This window comes from Talpa occidentalis, unplaced genomic scaffold (genome assembly GCF_014898055.3).
Source record: "Talpa occidentalis isolate TD23 unplaced genomic scaffold, MPIMG_talOcc4v2.1 talOcc4.4, whole genome shotgun sequence".
Taxonomy (NCBI): domain Eukaryota; kingdom Metazoa; phylum Chordata; class Mammalia; order Eulipotyphla; family Talpidae; genus Talpa; species Talpa occidentalis.
Window position 1 is genome coordinate 67,985,369 of NW_023604295.1, and position 21,724 is coordinate 68,007,092.

Sequence of the window (21,724 nt, forward strand, 5' to 3'; positions counted from 1 at the left end):
TGAAACGATGGAGATTTATACCATAATGTCACTTTTACTACTTGTTCTGCAATAACAAAGAATGAAATAAAGAAGAAAAGGAAAATAAAAACTTGGTTTGGTTTAGATCATAATGGCTCTCATCCTATTAATCATAGAGTAAAAGTAATTTATGAGGAAATCTTTACTTTTATATGTGGCTATTAACTATCTTATTTGCCTTCTAGTCATCTGTGTACTTGTTTTAGGTCCTAAAATTGTGAGTTTCTTAATGACAGGCTTTATGTCTTAGATTTTCCAACATTCATACATGTTTTCATTTATTTGTTGACAGTATTTATTAAGCACTTGTTTTATGCTAGTAGAGAATACTAATAACACAGAAATGAGTAAGACACAGTTCCTATCCAAAATAGTTCAAGTCAATAGTGGAGGAAAGCATGGAAATAAATTATAAAAATGCAAAATGGTCATTGCTGTCACAGGAGTATACTCACATGTATAGGACATCTCTTTTACATTTTGTTTATGCTTTGCTGGTCCTGGGGCATGAGAAAGTAGAGCAAACCGAGTTTCTTTTCTTTTTATTTCATTCCTTGTTCTTGTAGAACAAGTACTCTGATAAGAACTGAACAAAACAGACTCTTAAATTTGAGTCAGAATTGAACTTAAAAATGTTTCTTCTGAACATGTACCTAAACATTGACTCTGTAACCAAGTTAAAGGAATTGAATGAATAATAATTAAATGTTACTCAGGATGATCCTGACCATTAATAAGTTAGTGAGAAGTGAAATCCTACTTTCATTATGACAGTGTGATAGAGATGGGCCTCTATGAGTCATATATTTGTTCTCATAGGACAGTTGGTTGGGAAGCAGGACTGCCACAGGACACGACAAGTTGTAAACAGGACAGCTTAACTTCTTACTTTTGAAATTTCTTGGAATTAATTCTTCTGCAGAGATCATGTAGATACAAAGGACATACACATGTTGATTCTTGAAGAAGACCTTGACCTTATGTAATACTATAAACAATAAAACTTCAACTAAAATTATTTTTTAATAAAGTCTCAGTTTAGAAAGGTTTTTATGCATTAGCTGGTCATATGCATTCCAAGGAGAAGATTCTAGGAAAAAGAAATAAAGAAGGGTGATATGGCTACCACTTCTTTCTCCTGGGAAACTGATGAAAAAGGCAGTTTTCTCTTTTTTTAGATGTTTTTGACTGGCACATATAGGAAAAATAAAGTGGCTAGATGAACTGTTTTAAATTGTAAAATAGTAAGAAACAATGGATTAAAAAACATGCAGCATAAAGCATTATCAGCTTTCTGTCTTAGAATGCTTCTTAGAAGAAGAAATATTTGGATATTTGAACTAATCTGAGGACTTTAATAGGTAAATATTAGGTAAATAGTTCATCATTTCTGATAAACTAATACCTACAATGGCACAAAGGCATGAAACAAGATAGTGTGTTCTGGAAGTTAAAAATAATAATGCTGGGGCACAGCAGGGTTCTAGGATCAGGAATTCACACTTGTGTGAAATGAGAAAAATATTATTTCTTTCAAAGCACTGGGAATTCTCTGAAATAACTTTTTTTATTAGAAAAATACATAATTATAAAAAGTTTGGAAAATGTAGAAAAGTAAAAATGATTAAAACAAATTTACTCAGAGATGTATTATCCTAAGATAATTATTAATATCCCTTTCTGTATTACAAGTGCCATCTATATATCCATCAATCTATATTTGTAATGTATTGTTATCATTTTAGCTTACACTTTACTATATTTTTGATTTATATACTTTAGTCTACTAAACAGTGATTGCAATATTTTCCAGTCAACATTTTCACTTAATATATTGTCTCAATCATTATATTGCCAGAGCACATTGTGTTCAGTATAAACCCATTTTATTTAAAATTAAATTTTTAAATGCAATAAAATCCCATGCTGATGAGTTTATTTATTCTGAGAGTCACAAAAAAAAAATGTATCATGCATTCATTATTCATTATCAGATAATATGGTACTTCCTGTTTGTTTGGGTTTCTTTTGTATTATTTCCTCATAATGAATTCTATACTAGATTTTATTGAAGACATTGTCTGGATCTTTAGTCTTGCTGTTCTCATTGCTATGACTGTTTTATGGAGAGGTTTAAAACTACACCAGTGTCAATGACATTTTCCCCATTCTCTTTTCAAAGCACTCCATTTAGAACTCTCCTCTGGAAATCTTTAAACGGAATTGCATTCTTGTCAAGATTTTTAACCACCCCCTTGTTGCTGAATGCAATATTTCATTCCTAGTCATCTTCAGCCTTGTGTATAAGGACCACTTCACATGGCTGCTCAGTCCCCTCCGCCTGGAAATGCTGACTTGACATGACTGTCAGGTCACAAGCTCCTCTGACTTCCTTGTACTTCACTGTTTATGCCTTTGAGTCTTTGTTCCTCATCTCTTGGATTCTAGACTTTGGAATGTCCCTAGGTCTTATTCCTTAGATTTCATATTTACATATTTGAGCAAGTCCTCAAATAATGTCTTTTTATTCCACCACATTTTGTTATAACATTGATGGGGAAATAAATGACTCCTGACCGGAGCCACGGCTTGGTGTTCGCACATTCTCCCCATGTCTGGGGCGGGATTGGGTCCCGGGCAGGGGGTGGAGGGGCGGTTCTCTGGGAACTCTAATTTCCTCCAACATCCCAGAGATGGGTGCATTAGGCTCCTTGGCATGTCTGAATAGTCCCAGTATGAATGAATTAGGCAGGTGGATGTGAGTGTGCCCTGCAGTGCAAGGGTGCCCTGTCCAGCTGGGATGCCTGCCATGTGCCCTGAGCTGCTGAGACAGGTGCCTGCACCTGAGACCCTGACCTGTTTGAAAATGAGTAAATGAGTGAATCTGAATTGTTGATTAATTTTAGAAGTGTTTGGGATATTTCTTCGGAAGTTTGATGATATTTTGTGACCAGAAATATAATAGGCTTTAGGCACTTAACTCTTGTTTATATTAATTAGCCTATGGTAAAATTGATTTCATTATGAGTAGTTTCTTGTAAAGCCACAGTTTCCAAGAATCTATTGATGATATTGAGAACCTAGTGTTCATCATATTTATTCTCTAGGTGATTTCATTTAATTTACTGACTTTATATATCAAATACATAGTTTATATGATATATAAATACATTCATTTTATTTGCTCAGCTTGTTCTCATTAACACCAAACTCATAGCTACTTTTTAAAATTAATCAGGGGCCTCCCTGGTGGTGCAGGGGTTAAAGTATCAGTGCTATCAAGCTGTCTCCAGCCACTGCAGCAGAAGTTCGATCCCCCACCAGGGAGCTAACCCACATGGCCAAGCAGACCTCTCCTGTCTCGCCTGCTGCTCCCCTCAGCAGTGTATTTCATTAGATCTGCTTGTTCTGCTCCCCACTCTGTCTCTGGCTAATCCTCTCACCCTCACACCTCTGGATTACACCCCAGTTCTTGTATGCATGAATAGAAAAATAAATCTTTAAAAACAATCTCTAGTCATCTAGAAGGTATTTATAACATGTCTAAAATCAACTTTCTCATTTTACCCATGAAACTTGCTCTTCACACAGTTGTCCAATATCAGTTACTGATAACATCTTTTCACTTCCTCAGGAAAAAAAATCGTGGATGAAATATATTTGTCTCTTCATATTGCATGTACAATATACCAGCAAATTATCTAGGCTGCATATTGAAATATATCTAGAATTTAACCAATTCTCACCATTTCTTTAAAACACCACTATCTCAGCCTAAAATATTGCAAAAAATATGCTCACTTGTTTCTCTGTTTCAGACTTTGTGGTAACCCTCCAGTTTATTCATCATAACACTAGTGGTTTAAAAAATACATCCTATATTATTTCATTCCTCTGCCCAACACTTTCCAATGGTTTTCCATGACATTCAGAGTAAAGTTCAAAGTGACAAAATGTTCTATAAACTCTTACATACCCAGATCTTCTTTGCATCTATGACCTTATTTTCTACTCCCCTTATCTTTGCTCTTTGTTTTTTTCAGCTACCCTCACTCTTCTGGAAATAAATGAAATATACTCTTGCCTCAGGGACTTTCGCATGCTCTTCCCTCTGCTAGATATGTTTTTACTCAATACCTACAGAACACATTCATTTAATTGTTGCTGCTGTTTAAGGTTATCTTTTTGGAGAAGGCAACAGATTTTTTTTTAAATCTCCTTTTTTAAAATTACTGCCTCTTTATGCTCTACTTCAGTTATTAACATTATATAAGTTGTTAATTTGTTAGTTACTGTCCCCTTGTACTACAATATAAGGTCCATGAGAGCAACAGTATTTTTGTTTTTTGTTACATCCCCAGTTAAAAAAAAAAGTCAATATATTTTTGCTAAGTAAACAGATGATAGAATAAAATATTTATATAAATGAGGCATTCAAAGTGTTGGAATATATATATATGTTATGGAGATGTTTATAAATATGTGTTATATGGAGAAGTTTCTGATATGTAACTTCATAATTACATTCAATCTTGTGCTTTACCAACCTAATGTGTTTTATTAAAATGCGTTTGTGTTCCTTGTTCAAATCACAAATAATTTGTCTTTGCACTTTTAGTGATGTTATACAATTTTACAGCTCATATCGTCCTAGTGGGATTCTTGCTTTATTGAGACAAAAAGCATAGGATCCTTAACTGATGATTTTTCATAGATTCTTATATAATAAGATGACTCTCCAGTGATTGTTCACATTTTTTGTTATACTGCAGGACTTCTAATAAGTAAATGCTTGTTTTTCTCTTGTTAATCTGCCCTTTGACAGTCCAGAGGACCTAGGAAGATTGTAGGAAAAATATTTCCTGCCCTGAAGAAATATTCAAAGTTATTTTATTCTAATTCAGAAAAAAAGTGGTTTTAGATCATTTTTATTCATATAACATGAAATGAAATATTTTGTTATTTATGTATATAAATATAGAGCATGTATAAATACATATTTAATTAAATATATAAACATGCATGCATGTACGGTTAGAACAAAAAAAAAGATGTGCTGAATTTTTTTTATCTGACTTGTAATTTCAAGGTTTTATATTCATTTAGTATGTGTTTCTGCATCTGAAGACATATTGATTTTTTTTCCTCAGGCCATACATAACTCAATCCTTTTTAAGTTCCTTGGGTATTTCAATTGAGCTTTAGTCTTAGCTTTTAGTCTTGACTATGAAACACAGGCTCTGGATCAAAGGACTTAAAATCTCATCATCCTAAAGCCAGTAAGTGACAGGAAAGCTTTTCAATAGCTCTATAGAAACCACTTACATTGAGTAAATTATATGCCACAGTAAAACATTTTTCAGAAAGTTTTAGACAACATAATGGGCATGGGAATTCCATCAATTTGGTTTCATCATTCGGGAAGTTCTGTAATATGATTTCTGTGCTGATGTTTTACATAAGCTTCAGATTATATTACACTATCAAATTTGAAATAAAGGATGTATAATAGTCAAGCAACAAATCATGGATTTCTGAGTCACATGAATTATGCAACAAACAAATGAAAAAAAGAAAAACAGTTACTATTCACATATAGATTTGAAAACAAATCTATGGGTGAGTCGACCAGTATATTTCCAGAGAAATCTTAATTCCACTTAACTTTTTTATTAACAATGATAGAAAATAGTTGTAAAAAGAAGTCAAAGAATTAAAGTAAAACGATTGGGACGCAATTTTTAAACATTAAAGTAGACCTCATTCTACTGATACCATATTGAAAAATAGAATGTATTTAAGCTTTCTTCTTTTTACAAAGAATAAAATATGAAGTATTTTGTAAAGAATTTTAGGAATGTTTATATTCTAATAACCAGGGTAATAATCAGTGACCCTGATCCTCTTATTACCCATACAGCAATCACCTCCTTGCCTTATAGCTCTACAGCTGTGTGGCATCTGCAGGAATTCTAGTTCTTCCACAAATGACAATAGTCAATATGAGAAGGAATGGGGAAACTTGAAGGCAGTAAACAGATGTAAAAATCTCCTGGTCCTATTTCCCAACAGCTATCAATCACAGGATATCCACAACAAGACACCTCTAAGAACAAAAGTTAGCCATCACTTCACGTTTGTCATCTTCATAGAGGACTCACAGCAGGCAGAATAGCAAGACTGGCTACCTGGGAAATCCAGGCTTGGGGGACGTATAACAATAAGAATGGCATTAGCCAAATAAACAAGGATGGTAGGGAACTCTCTTCATTAGATGTCTGTTTAGCACACATGTCTCCACTGCCTGGGAGAACAATGGAGATCCCAAGAGAATTAAAAACTGGCTTAAATCAAGCCCCCAGTTTTGGCTAAGGCATGTGCCCTTTGCTTTTCATTGTCAAAAATCTGTGTGTTGTGCTTTACAGATTTAAACAATGCCTTGTTCTTCCTTTTCACAAATAGGATTATAGTACTATTTGTTGTCTTGCTTAAAACACTTTTGTTCTGTTCTTATTTTTACCCTTAAATGCTTGATTGACAATACCCTGGGAGATGTCATGGTTTCTGTAGCAATCATTGTAGTATCTTTGAACAACAGAGATGTCCTAAGACTGCCTCCCAGGTGTTTTGTCAATGAACCAGAAGGATGGCCACTTGTAGAGCTTACTTGTTCGGTGCTTTAACATCAACTGATGTCTATTTGAAGAGTGGATAAGAAAGATGACTTTAAATGTTGCAGGGGAGAAAGAGGAAAACTAAGTTCATTAAGGGCCTCCATCTGAAAGCAGCATGTGCGGAATGTCAATTTAATAATAGAATTGACAGCTCTTCTCTGGTGTCACTCTGTCACAATGGCTTCTTTGACAATTTATAAAATGGACTCTTTGTAGATGTCAGTGAGGGGCACTGCATACATTTGTGAATGCCCCGCATAACTAACATTCTCCCTATGCTGCATTTCCAGGATTTGTCCCAAGAATTTTTTCAAAGTGACCTACAGAACTGTAGTATTAGTATCCAGTGAACCTTCTATATCCCAAATATATTATATAATGTTAGAAACTCAACATCAGGTCATAGATCAAAATATGTAAATTTGGAAATTTCTGTAAGGCTAGAAGGTATTTTTGAAATATGTCACACTGCTAACACCAATACAGAATGATCCTAATCACTATTAACTTTGTGATGAAATTTAGTATAAACTACATTTGGCCTTTTGATGTATATATGGGTCATTCTAATCAAATGAATCAATTGATACTGTGTATACCCAGAGATGAGGGTTTTTTTTTTAACCTTGAATGACACTGATATGAGAATATAAATTACATTTTTGTGATAAGAATATTGAACACTAATTTTTGGTGGCAAGTGATAGGAACACATATGTATTCTTTTTTTCCAAAGGAGTAGTCATTGAGTCATTGATCTTTCAAAAATGTTTGATTGAAGAATAGTTGAAGTGAATTGAAAAATCTTATTGTAACCTTAAGTTATAGCAAGTTATTAACTTTATAAGTAATAGATACAAATTAGAAAATGTTGAGCTAGCTTATTTTATAACTAAATTATTTTTGTTTTAATAATATCTACCATATATCTATTCATTTCATTTATAATAAACAGTTCATGTATAAGATTAATTTTAATTTTATGTAGAAAAAGAAAAGCAAACTAATTCTACAGTTAATTTCTTATGATATGGAAGTGGAAGGAACATTAAAGATCTATTGGTCTGACTTCATCCTTTAACCACTGAGGAAACTAACAGAAATGTAGTTAACTGGAGTTAACTAACCTGAATTTGGAGACAAATTTCTGTTAGTAATAGTAACATAGAATATGTTCATCACATTGTCAAATAAAGTTTATTTTTTAAATAACAACATAGACAGCACAAATAATTTAACTGTGAAACATCCCCATTCCATTTTGTTTGGGTGTTCTGTCGGTAATGTGCCATTGGGTTGCCCTCAAGAAAATGGATATATGCAGAACTGTCCTATGACAGTGTTACATGTAAGTGAAATATAACACAGTGAACTAATCATTATTTACTATGTATTCAATAATTCAGTGCACTCCACACACACATACACCCCAATGGAATAATATTCAGTCATTGGAAAAAAGGAATACCAGCCATTAGGAACAACATGATGGACCTTGAGGTCATTTTAAGTGATATTAGTCAAATAGAGAAAGACGTTTCTTAGGTACTGTCACTTATATGTAGAATCTAAAAAATAAAACTCTAAGAAACAGAGCAGAATGGTACTTGCAGGGGCTGGGAGGTGGGAAAATGGTGAGATGTTGGTCAATGGGCACAAACTTTCAGTTAGAAGAGGATTCAATTCTGAGGGATGTCATGTATAACATAGTGGTTATAGTTAACAATACTGTATTATATATTTGAAAGTTACTAAGAGTACATATTAAACGGTTTTAGCACAAAAAGCAAATAGTGATTATCTGAGGTGATTGGTGATGTTAATTAAAGATACTGTGGAAATCATATTGCAAAATATCTGCATCACACTGTAGTGCCAGGATGGGCAATGAGCAGGATTTCTAGGATCTGAGCATATCAGACCAGGTAGAGGAGTCCTGGAGCCCTCAGTGGCTATCTTAGCCTTTTATTGAGCTTTACATGTAGTGTGGCAAACAGGTACATGGCTGGCAGGGTGCCAGGGAAAGGGGGTGGGTGGTGGAGGCGGGGGGGGGATGGGGGGGTGAGGGCTGGAGGTGGGGTGTGTGTGCCAAGAGGCTGCCATGCCTCCAGGCCCCCTGCAAGTCTTCACTGTGGGCTTCTCTGGCCTTCTTTCTCCCCTTCTCTCTCCTGCCTCTCTTCTGCTTCTGCTACTCTTGGTGACCATCTCAATACTCCTTCCATGGTCCACAGTAGTAAATAAGACAGTTTGCAACAATGTAACAACTGCAGGTGCCCCATCAGGCAGGGCAATCCTAATGGTAGGAGGGCAGAAAAGCCTAAAAACCATTTACCTTACACTCACCAACCCATTACATACCATAAACTTATAAAATATGTTATATATAGTTCCATAAAGTCAAAAAAACAGTAAGTTAATATTTTTCTGCTATTTATCCACACAACATAGTTTATTGCCCTTAGAGTATTTGAGAAAATTTTTGAGGAGGACCATTATATATTGCAAATATTTTTTTTAAACTTTTTTTTTTTTTAAATAGAGGCATGTTTTATTTATTTGTTTGTTTTTGTTTTATACGTGCACTGGGTACAGTCAGAAGCGCGGGAGGGTGAGAGAATTCACCAGAGCCAGAGGGGAGAGCAGAGCAGGCAGAAGGACAGAAGTACACTGCTGAGGGGAGCAGCGGGTGGCAGGAGAGGTCTGCGCGCCATGTGGGACCCTCCTCCAGTGGCTGGGGAGCAGCCGGGGATCGAACCGGCGCCACAGAGACCACGGGCAGCTTTGCAACCCAGCGCTCAACCACTGCGCCACTGGGGAGGCCCTATTGCAAATATTTTTTATGCTATTACTAAAACATGTTAATCATGGTGTTGCTCAATAACATATATGTCTATGGAATATTTACAGACATAAAACAATGCACAGTTTTTCTTTTTGCTTCACAAAATATTTTGAAAGTACAAAAATAATGTTACAAATTTATATCTGGGCTCCCATAAGATAAACAATTTTATTTTATATAATTGTAGGACTTTTATAAATGGTTAATTGAATTCAATGCCAGTTAATCCTATAAAAAATATGAATATGTTATTTTTCATTGTAGAAAAACTATAACTGCTAAATCTAAATTCTGTGAAAACAGCAATAAACATATGCCTTTTTTTAGTCACATAAAAATTGAATATAGACAATCAAAGTCCAAAAATACTTTCATATAGTCAAAGATTTTCCAGAGTGTAAAATTTATGGTCTTACAAAAACATCATCTTTTAAAAGATTAACAGTATCTATTCAGTTTCAGTGAAAATATCTCATAATCAAGTTCCTGATTTTGTTTTTGTATTGACAGTCTTGGATGAGATTTCACAGATAATTTCTCACCTTTGTATTAGAGGACTTAATATTCTCATTAGAAGTATCTTTATGTCAGTTTTTTGTGATGTGTAATATGTCATACAAATGTATGCGATATTAGTCGCTTCAGAGGAAACCACTGAGATAGTATTTGCAGGTAGGAACATTTGTTTTCCTCCTTGTCACACAACGCTTAACCAATGAGAATCAGTTACACTGGTTTGCATTGAAAGAGGTTTGGGGGAGACAGCCACACATCATGACAATATCCTTGAGAAATCATGCTAGACTGATGGATTATGATACTACCAATGAGAGAAATATTTCAATCCTCACTAGAAAAATATTTGTACAATTCTTCACTAAACTTTGAACACACATGCATTTTTAAGCCCATTAAATAAGACCACATTTCAGTAGTTAATTTATATTAGAAAAATGTATTTCTCTCACCACTAAAGTGTCATTTTGTGAATAATTCTATGAGATTCACTTAATTTGTAGCTTCTTTCTTCTGTTCAGAGACCAATTTTACTTGAGCTTATTCAAGTATTATATCAGAGTCTAACTTATTCCTGATTAGGCTGTCTCCATGATATAGAATCAAAGCACAATGTGGGAGAAATATTAACTTCTGCTTTTGGAAAATAGATTTTATTAAAGTGAAAATTGATGTACATAAAATTAGTCAAAAATGAATTGGTCAGCAATAGCCATCTTTTGTTATAACTTTTTCTTCCATTTCTTTCTATCCTTTCCTACAAAGGAAAAGGAAATATAAAATTTTAAAATTTAAAGGTTAAGACTAAAGATAAATAAAAGAAATGACAATTTGAAGTTGCCCTTTCCAGACACAAAGCAAATCACACAAATATATTATCTGAACAACCCGAAACTAGCAATTAATTACTATTTTCTACATATTAATCACTGACAATGACACCAATCTGCATAGCCTCAGCAAAAATAACTAAAATGTGTATAAATAAATGTGTGTATGCCCATGTCTCTATTTACATATATATATAAATACACATCTATATCTATATATTTGCTAATACTCATGTCTGTTATTCAGTTTGCACAGAATAGATTGAATTATAAGAAATTCAAAAGGAATTATTCCAGCAATTTGTCAGCCTTGGTTTTAGGGACTCTTGATACATAATTAACATTACTGAGGAAAGGATGACACATTTTCTTGAGTGTTTTTATTTAAAATTTATATATATATATATAGATGTTTTCTAAATATTTCTTGTATTTATGAATACAAGAGCTGGGGTGTAGACCAGAGGTATGGGGGATGAGAGGATTCACCAGAGACAGAGTGGGAGAAAAAACAGGCAGATCTACTGAAGTACACTGCTGAGGGGAGCAGTGGGCAAGATGGGAGAGGTCTGCTATGCCATGTGTGGGTTAGCTCCCTGGCCGGGGATTGAACTCAGGACATGGCAGTGATAACACTGAAACTTAACCCCTAGGTCACCAGGGAGCCCCACAAATTTATATTTTTTAATATGAGATATTACAAAGGAAATTTGTGTAATATAGCAAAGCCCCATATAACATACTTCAAAAGTAGATTACAAATGTTAACACTTGACAAAACTTGCTTCATACATTTTTTTATTTTTAAAAATGATAGTCTTTTTTCTAATTAATTTAGTTTTAATTGAGGTAATATTTTTATACCTCCATCAGGTATTATGACAATAGTGTGACCACTCCCAAGTCACCCATAGTCCACTACTAAAGTCCATTGTGCTTCATCACTCTTTGTTCTTACCCCTTCTTCAACCCTTGTCCCTTTGGTGCTTCAGTTCTGTAGTCAGCATCAAGATTGAGTTTTTAGCTGGTCTTCATCTGAATCTTAGTTTAGTTACTTTATATCCACATATTAGTGACACCATCAGGTATTTATCTCTATTCTTCTATTTCATTTAGCATCATCCTTTCTAGCTCCATCCACATTGTCACAAATAGCATAAGTTTATTCTTTTGATTGCTGAGTAATATTCCATTATGTGTGTGTACACATCTTCTCGATAGACACATCTGTTGCAGGGCACTTAGGTTGTTTCCATAATTTAGCTATAGCAAATAGCCCTGCAATAGACATGAGAGTGAAAGTTGCCTTCGAAGTTGCTATTTTTGAATTTTTTAGATACATGCCTAGGTATGGAATTACTGGATCAAGTGGAAGGATCCATTTATTTTTAATTTAAAGATTTATATTTATTTATACAAGCACTGGGTACAGTCAGAAGCGTGGGAGGGTGAGAGAATTCACCAGAGCCAGAGTGGGGAGCAGAGCAGGCAGAGGGACGGAAGTACACTGCTGAGGGGAGCAGCGGGCGGCAGGAGAGGTCTGCGCGCCATGTGGGATCCTCCTCCGGGCAGCAGCCGGGGATCGAACCGGCACTGCAGAGACTGCGGGCAGCTTCATAACCCAGCGCTCAACTGCTGCGCCACCGGGGAGGCCCAGGATCCATTTTTTAATGTTTAGGGCTGGACTAGCTTGTTTCCTACCAGCAGCATAGGAGGGTTTCTTTTTCTCTACATTTTTACCAGCACTCCTTTTTTCAGGTTTCTGGTATGGGCCATTCTCACAGCTATGAGATAGTACCTCACTGTGGTCTTGCTTTGAATTTCATTAATAATAAGTGTTGGTGAACATTTTTTTTTATGTGCCTATTTAAGTCTGAATGTCTTCTTTGGGGGAGTGTCTAGTTATTCTGTCTATTTTTTGATTGGGGCATTTGTTTTGTTTTTGTAGAGTCTTATGTGTTCTGTGAAGGTCTATGATATCATTCTTTGTCAGATATATCATGTACAAATATTTTCTTCCATTACTAGGATGTCTTTTTGTTTTAGTTATGGTTTCTTTCATTGTGCAGAAGCTTTTTGATTTGATGTAGTCCCAGCTGTTTATATTCTCTTTCTTTTCCTTGCTGTTAGAGATAAATCCCAAAAGGCATTACTAAAGCTTATGTCATGAAGTATTTTGCCTATGTTTTCTTCTATGTATTTTATTTCAAGCGTTACAACCAATTCTTTTATCCACTTTGAATCATGGTCTAGTTTAATTCTTTTGCATGCAGCTGTCCAGTTTTCCCAACACCATTTACTGAAGAGGCTCTCTTTATTTCAGCATATGTTCTTGGCTCCTGTGTCATAGATTAACTATCCATATAGATTTGATTTTATTTCTAGGTTCTCTATTCTGTTGGTCTGTGTGGCTGTTTTAATTATTATGGTTTTGTAATATAATTTGAGGTCTGAAAGTGTGATACCTCCATTCTCTTACTTTTTTGTCAGGTGTGTTTTTTCTATTTGGGGTCTTTTGTATTTCCATGTGAAACAGTTCTTTGAAAAATGCTACTGATATTTGTATTGTAATTGCTTTGAATCTGCATATTGCTTTGAGTAGGATGGTTGTTTTGACAATAATGATTCTCCCAATCCATAAGCAGGGGATAATTTTTCATTTCTTTGTGCTTTATATTTCTTTCAACAATGTCTTATAGTTTTCTTTATGTAGATCTTTCACATCAAAGGGATATTCTTTAATACTATAAATTAAGACCGATTGGTGGTGGCCATTTTATGGAAATTTTTATACATTTCCTCATAGGATGTTTCTTTTTAGTAATAGTAATAATACACTATAAATACTGTAATTCCTGAGTCCCAGTTGACAAACATCTTCGTTTCAAAGACTTGTTATTTGATGATAAAAGGATCTTATTGTCTAAAGTCCCAAGAGTGATCATACTTTGAGCAATTAAATTCTGTCTACCAAATAGATTCGTGTGTTTATCAAACTAAGTATGAAATCTGTGCTTCCTCCGCAATTATATTGGTGAACACATTAAAACAGACAGTCACATATTACATTCTTTATACATCATTTTACTCAATTTTACTATGCTATGCTTGAATATTATAAAATGAAGTTAAATGTGGTGGCTATCATTTGTGTATAATCACAGGAGTGACATAAGTGTAGCTTACATTTTAGTATCTTGAAATGTGAATCAATAGTTGTTATGTTATATATTATGCTCTCATAATACATATTTATTAGTATAGCTGACTATAGTTTTAGAAGCCAAAACAAACAAAAGAGAAACCAACTTTAGTTGATTTAAACTGAAATGTAAATAAAATCAACTTTTGATAATGTATAGAGTGGTCCCAGAAATCACAAAGAAGTTCAGAGAATAAGATTGGAAGGTTACTCACCCATTCAGAGATTGGTAATAACACCAGTTTGGACACCCACAGATATTATGCTCAACAATTGCTGTTGCTCAATCCATCACTACTATAGCCTTTCTAACAGGTGTAGCTGCTGCCAATGCCACCTTTGCTTTTTATGACCAACCAGGATTCTATGTAATCTCTTAATGTTATTATTAATACGTCAAGTTCAAAATCTGGGATGGAAGCATGTGATGGAAATAATACAGATTGCCTTTATCTTCATAGTAAGAGTGTCTGGAAATAGAAATTTTTGGTTATTTTCAAATTCTGTTGTGGAAAAAGAATACCCCATTCCTAAAAACAATCTATTGGGTAACCAATAGAGTAAGAGATGTGCACTATTATTGTGAAAAAAAGTATAGTATTATGGAATAAAAGTAATCATAAAAAACCATGAATGAACCAATTTCAGAAAAAAAAATATTTAAACAATATTGGTATTAGCAGCATCTAGAATTAATAGTGGATCTTCTCCATGGTTGTATTATCTCAAATTATTTACAAACTTGACATGGGCTCCAGAGAAGTATGCAATACGTTTTGGTATTAGTAGGGAATATAAGCCTTCTATGGTCCCAAGTAGGTAAAATGAAAAATGAAAAAAAGGCTACCATTTTAGAAAAGTAGAAGCTTTGAACTTATGCGTTTGTGATGGGTAATTATGCAAACTTTTATAGTGTTTGGATTTTTGATAGAATTCTTTCAACACTTCTGACAGAATTCTTGCAGTTGTCACATTTGCTTATGTGAGCAACGAACTGATTGTGTTCAATCTGTGAGTGTGGAGTAGAGCAGTCAAGTTCATTTTCCATAATGCTGAAACAATGTAAACATTACTTTCAAGCTCCCCTTTATAAACATAATTTGACAAAAAAAAAACAAAACAGTAAGGCAATATTCACAAGCTCCTGGGTTATAGAAGACTAATGCAGAAACTGATTGCCATTCTTATTTTCAGCATAGAGAAGGAAATTAGATCACATCCACTGTTAAGCTTTCTTCAGCATTTAATGTCAGCAAGAATAAACTGAAACTAATATGAAATAAGATATAAACAAATTAACTGTAACATACTACATTTAAATGCTATTGTAGCAATGTAGATGCGTATTCTTACAATCCAGAACATGGAAATATAACTAGGGGTAAGTTCACACAATATTTAAGAGTATGTTTCAATGTACCTATAGGATATTCTCATGGTGGAGAAAGACATGTCAAGCTATCAGGTACTGATGCTGATAGTGAAGGTAAAACAGTGAAATTTTGTTTCATGTATAGTTAAGATAGCAATAGACACTGATTTAAATTAACTTGTGTGTGATCCTGAACAATTGAAATGTTTTCTAATGACATCATGATCACAAATTTGGATTTTAAGAAATTTTCCTCTGAGAAAATATATTTGAAAAATATACTGAATCTCTGCTTTGCTGAATGAACTACCGAGAGAAGTCATTAAAATCACTTTTGTTGTGATGCTCTTAGGATAGTTCATTCTCATTCAACTCTTGATTAACTCTGAATGGATTATCCACTTGGTTATTTATAAAAAGTCAGTCTTCACAAATATTTAATGCCAACATTGTTTATTCAGGCCTTCCTAGATACTCTAGTTGAGCATCTCTGGACTGTGATTTTCATGTGGGAGATTAAACCAGAAAATCCCCAAGGGGACTTGTCAGTGAAAAAAACTCCGCCGTGTTCACTAAAACAGCCATCTCATATTTATTAGATTCTGCTTGTAATCATTCCATCCTTTAGAGATGAGGATCTTCTACCTAGTCAGTTTCATTATTTTAGGATATATAGTCTACCTTCTACAAGGGAGGGAGGGTAGCATATTTCTCACTGTACACTAATTCATTGACATCCTAAATTTATTTATTTATTTATTTATTTATTTTAAAGAGGCATGGGCATGTATTTTTATTTATTTGTTTGTTTGTTTTTTTATTTGTACATGCACTGGGTACAGTCAGAAGTGTGGGAGGGTGAGAGAATTCACCAAAGCCAGAGCGGGGAGCAGAGCAGGCAAAAGGACCAAAGTACACTGCTGAGGGGAGCAGCGGGCGGCAGGAGAGGTCTGCGCGCCATGTGGGACCCTCCGGTGGCCGGGGAGCAGCTGGGGATCGAACTGGCGGTGCAGAGGCTTCAGGCAGCTTCGCAACCCAGCACTCAACCGCTGCGCCACGGGGGAGGCCCGACATCCTAATTTTAAATAGGAACTGTGGGGGGCTGCAATTGTATGGGGAATATAACAATAAAATTTATAAAAAAAAAAATAAAAAAATAAAAAAGCTAAATAAATAAATAAATAAATAAATAGGAACTGTGTGAATTTGCTTACCATGAAATAATTTCCCAAAGTATGGGTACTTCAGATGAACAGAAAATGATAATTCTGAAGAAGATTATAATGGTAATGATGATGACAATGATGAATAGTCCCAATTCTAAATGAATTTGATTTCAACAAATATCATAGCTACCTACTACCATACAGACAGGACAGAGTAGCAGCAAGCAGTCCTGGCCTATACCTTTCAACTCCTTTCCCCTTTCTAGTATCTTTCTTCCCATTCCCTTCTAATCAGAAGTTGTATAATTTAGCCATTAACTTTCTAAACCCAGTAACTCCCCTCATTAAGGACAAGTGAGGGAATTATTCCCATTTGACTGTCTTGCTTATTGAAAAAGCTTGTGTTCTTTGCCAGAACATCAGTGGTTATAGCAGTGCCATGCATTTGCCAGTCCAGGAGGAACACTCCCCTAATACATGTTTAAAAAAAAAAGAAAATGTTGAGTTTTAGAAACATAAAAGGCAAGTGTATCAATGGAATAATAGAACACTCTTTTAATTGAGGCTATAGACCATACCATTATTATTTACCGCTAAAGAAAATAAATAACATATTAAATGATTGTTTTCCAACTTTAGGCACATTTTCCAGGAGTGGCAGTTATGACAAACAGTTCTTTGAATTTTATCAATATAAGGAATGAAGGAAGATGAGTGGTATTTCAATGTCCTAGAGCAAATCCCTTTTATGTGTTTGTATATATCGATTAAATTGTGGATGTAAAATACTTAAGTTTACTTCATTATAGTTTTAAATAGGGTTGAAATGGATCAAGAATAATATGTAACTAGTGACTCAACAAGTCAAGTACATGTGAAGATAGAAAATCTTTCACAAATGTGATACATAACATTTAGTATAAATGTAATTGCGGCCTCCTATCTCACTGATGATTTGCAATATTCTTTTCAGATGTTATACAAGTATAATCCATCAAAATTTCAGGCAGGGCCTCCTTGGTGGCTCAAGGGGTTAAGCACAGCACTATGAAGCAATCGCAGCCTCTGCAGCATGAGTTTGATCCCCGGCCAACCAGGGAGCAACCCACATAGTGCAGCAGACCTCTCCTGACTCGCCCACTGCTCCCCTCAGTAGTGTATTTTAGTCAATCTGCCTTTTCTGTCCCCCACTCTGTCTCTGGTGAATCCTCTCACCCCCTGCATCTCTGGGCTGTACCCCAGCACTTGTATGCGTAAATAAATAAATCTTTAAAAAAAAAAATTTCAGGCCACAAACTTAGGTTACAGGGAAATCTTCTTTGTCAAAATCCTTACATGAGAGGTATTGCTTTCCTAGAATCTACAAATAACAATCTGTGATATTAAAGAAGGCAGATTTAACTCAAATAATCAAGTAGCTGGTCATAGCACACACATCCTTAAATCATATTATTGTGACAGAAGTTCAATCTCGGAACTTCTATGGAAACACTATGCATGATGTCACAATCTTTGTGTATTTAACAAAATGCATTCATCCAATTTGATGAAAAGAAAAAATATCATCAAGCCAAAGTTAGTCATCAAACTACTAAAACACTCATTTAATCAAAATTTTCAGTTCTCAGAGAAGACATGGTATAAAAATCACTTATGAAAGAAAAAAATATAGCATAGAAAGTTATGAAAATTTCAGCCAAAACAAGCAATTTTTTAAAAAATCTCAGTTTGCATCAATAATTGCTTATAGACATACTGTGATTTTTATATATGTCTATCATATAAATATTTTCCATGTTATATTGTCTGATGCAATGTCTGGATTCTACTCAAAATTATGAGATACAACTTTAAATATTACACAGTTTTAAATCAGTAAAGAGGCTTTTTTTTGTTTTTTTTTTTAAGAGCATATATTTTTAAGTTACTGTTTATTTCTGCTGTAACAATTTACCACAATTGTTGTGGTTTAAAACAACATGCAATTATCATGCAGTGTTTTTGGTCAGAAGTTCCACAACTCATTGTACTAAAGTCAAGCTGTAACGGTGACTTCCTTTTGAAATGCACTAGAGCAAAATCCACTTTCTTCTCTTTTCCAGTTTGTATAGATTACCTGCATTTCTTGACTCATGGCCCCTTGTCGATAAGTCAAAAACTTCACATCTCTGAACCAACTTCAGTTTTTCTATCTCTACCTTCTACCCAGCCTGGGAAAGTTCTCTACTTTTAAGTACCAATGATTAGAATAGGGGAACTAGGATAATCCAGGATGATAGTCTCATATCAAGATCTCTACTCTGATTGGCAGCCCAAAGTCCATTTTCCTACCTAAAGTAACATAATCACAGGTTCTGAGGGATTTGTGTGTGTGAATAGAGCTTTGCAAGACATGTATTCTGCCTACCACAGAGCATAATTACAGCTGAAGGTGGGCAGGCTATGAAAGTATACATTTGTAGAGGTTTGACCCTATAAACCCCAGAGAAGAACAAAGATGCAAACCTACTTTACCTTAAAAAGACATAATTTGGAGAAGAAAAAGTAAAGATAGGTACCAACTGAAGGACATTCTCTATAAATGTCAATGCCATGAAAAAAGAAAAATTGAGAACATTAATGCTTATTTCCTGATATTGGCAACTGAATATTGATTAATTATTGAAATGATAGTAAAATGACTAGTTATTAAGGAAATGCAGATAATGTAGGAACAAACAAGATTAGTGCATCACAGACTATGGTTGCAATTGATTGTGGTCGCCACTTGCTCCTTTTCTCATTGATATTTTTTATTGTGCCTTTACACTCACTTTTATTCAGAAACTATTAAATTGGTCTGGGCAAAAAAGCTGGCATCTACCATAGGGTATGGAAAGAATCTTTTGTCATACAGTCCTGTAAAAATTCTGCAGAATTCTCTTCTTTGTTTCATATGGTCAAATGTCTGCATGATGCTTTCTTAAATCCTCACCAATTTTTTGACTTAAGAAGGTTCAGAAAGCAGCATTTTGCATTTAGGCCTTTTATTTTTTGTACTTAGAAGCCCCCCACCCCCTTTGAAATAATTAAAAAAAAGTGTTATATGGCAAGTATGTTGAAAAAACTAGGAAGAACATCTAGGTTGTGATGCTTTTATATATTTTTTGAACTTAGTCAATTCACTAAATCTCCCTCTTGCTTTGTTTTCTCATATATATTAATTCTTACCATTATCTCATCATGTAATTTTGAGTGTAATGATGTTAGATTTGTGAGCAAAAAAATGGCATATAAATGTTATTAATAGTATTTTAATGTAATCTTTTATATATAATAGATTAATAATCAATTCTGTTAGCACACATTTGGAGAGGGTATTCTTATTTTCATTTTAATTAAAACAGTAAATCATGAACACAAACACACACAGAAAAAAGATTAGCGACTCAAAATCAAGGTTGTCCAAGAAATCATCCTAGAACTTCCAAATTTTCTGTATTTTGTTTGTTTTTTTCTGTGTATACAATACTTCCTTAAAATTTCAAATCCTCTGGAGATAGGGCTTAGGTCTGGGACAGGACCAGGTGTTAAATTGTCCCAGGGCAACGTAAATTAAATTCCTGAGGCCCTTGGGGTTGATAAATCAAGGCTCTCATTCCTCTTTTGCTTTGAAACAACTGTTTCAATATAAAATATCTCACAGCAAATTACAAGCTCTCAGAGACAAGACTGCAGCCAAGAAAGTGAACTTGTCTTCTAAGTTTGCTCTAAGCAGAGGTAACCAGGAGAGCAAGGCAGGCTAAATGTCCATAGTTTCTTTGTGGTTTGTACTTATCTGTCCTCCTTTTGGTAAATGTCTTAATTATTGAAGTAAATTCTGCAAAGGTTTTATGGGTAGAGGAAATACAACTGGAATTTTCATAAGTTCTTAAAGGGATGGTGTGTGGTTGGATTTCCATAGCACCTTTCCTCAGAGGCTGAGGGCACCTCCTCCATTTTAGGTTCATATGATCCACCCCACAGAAGCACATAATACTTCCCGAAAGATCCCTCTGTCAGGGGGGCTCACAATAAATCCCTCCTCAGCCAGACAAGTTGGCCTTTATTTTTTGTATTGCTCTGGGCATCTCACATGACATTCCCAAATAAGGTATTGTACTATAAGCCTGCTATGATTGCTAGTAATGACTTAACTGCAAAGGAATTATAACAGTATGAATAACAGTGGTTTACACTGTGAATGTCCTAGCTACTCCAAAAATGCCAGAGCAACTAATATAAAATGTTTCTCATTCGCCAGTTTGAAAGGAAGAAAAGTCAGAAGACTACAACTGCTGCTAATCTGTAAACACTGATTGTTCATTCAGCTGCAGGAAGCAAAACAAATGTAAAACAAGTGATGGCATTAGACATTCTGCAGTGTGCAAAGGCAATTACATTAGGGGAATGAAAGAAAATGAAAATTATATTCAAATACAAGATATTTGGGTAGAAAAAGTATGTTGCCTTCAAACTTGTTAAACAAGAAATTCATATGAATTTTGATTTTGGTTTATTGGAATGATTACACTTCCATTGTTAGGGGGCATATAATCTTCTGCATATTCATATCTGATATTATAGATCAATGGCAGAGAAGTATAACATTAAATTTATGTTTTTATTATATTGAGATATCTCTTGTTTACTTTCAAAAAGGATTTTTTAAAAAATGTAGAAAACTTGTTTAAAAGTTCAAATATTAAACATCATTTATTGTATGGCATGTGAGGAGAAACTTGAATTAAAGAACTGACCCACTCAAGATTCAGTAAATTTTCCTAGTACATATGTACACTTTAATTAATCATTTATTTACTGAACTAAATTATAAGCTCTAGATTATCTGCAGTTAAAAATTATGAATACGTACAAACTTTGCATAGCATTAAAATAAGACAGTGAATTAAGCAGACATTTATTTCATGAGATAGAATATTGGGACTTGGGCCTCCTTGGTGGCGCAGGGGGTTGAGTGCCGCACTGTGAAGCTATCCGCAGCCTCTGCAGTGCCGGTTTGATCCCCGCCGGCCTCGGACCAACCTACATGGCAAGCAGACCTCTCCTGTCTCTCCCACTG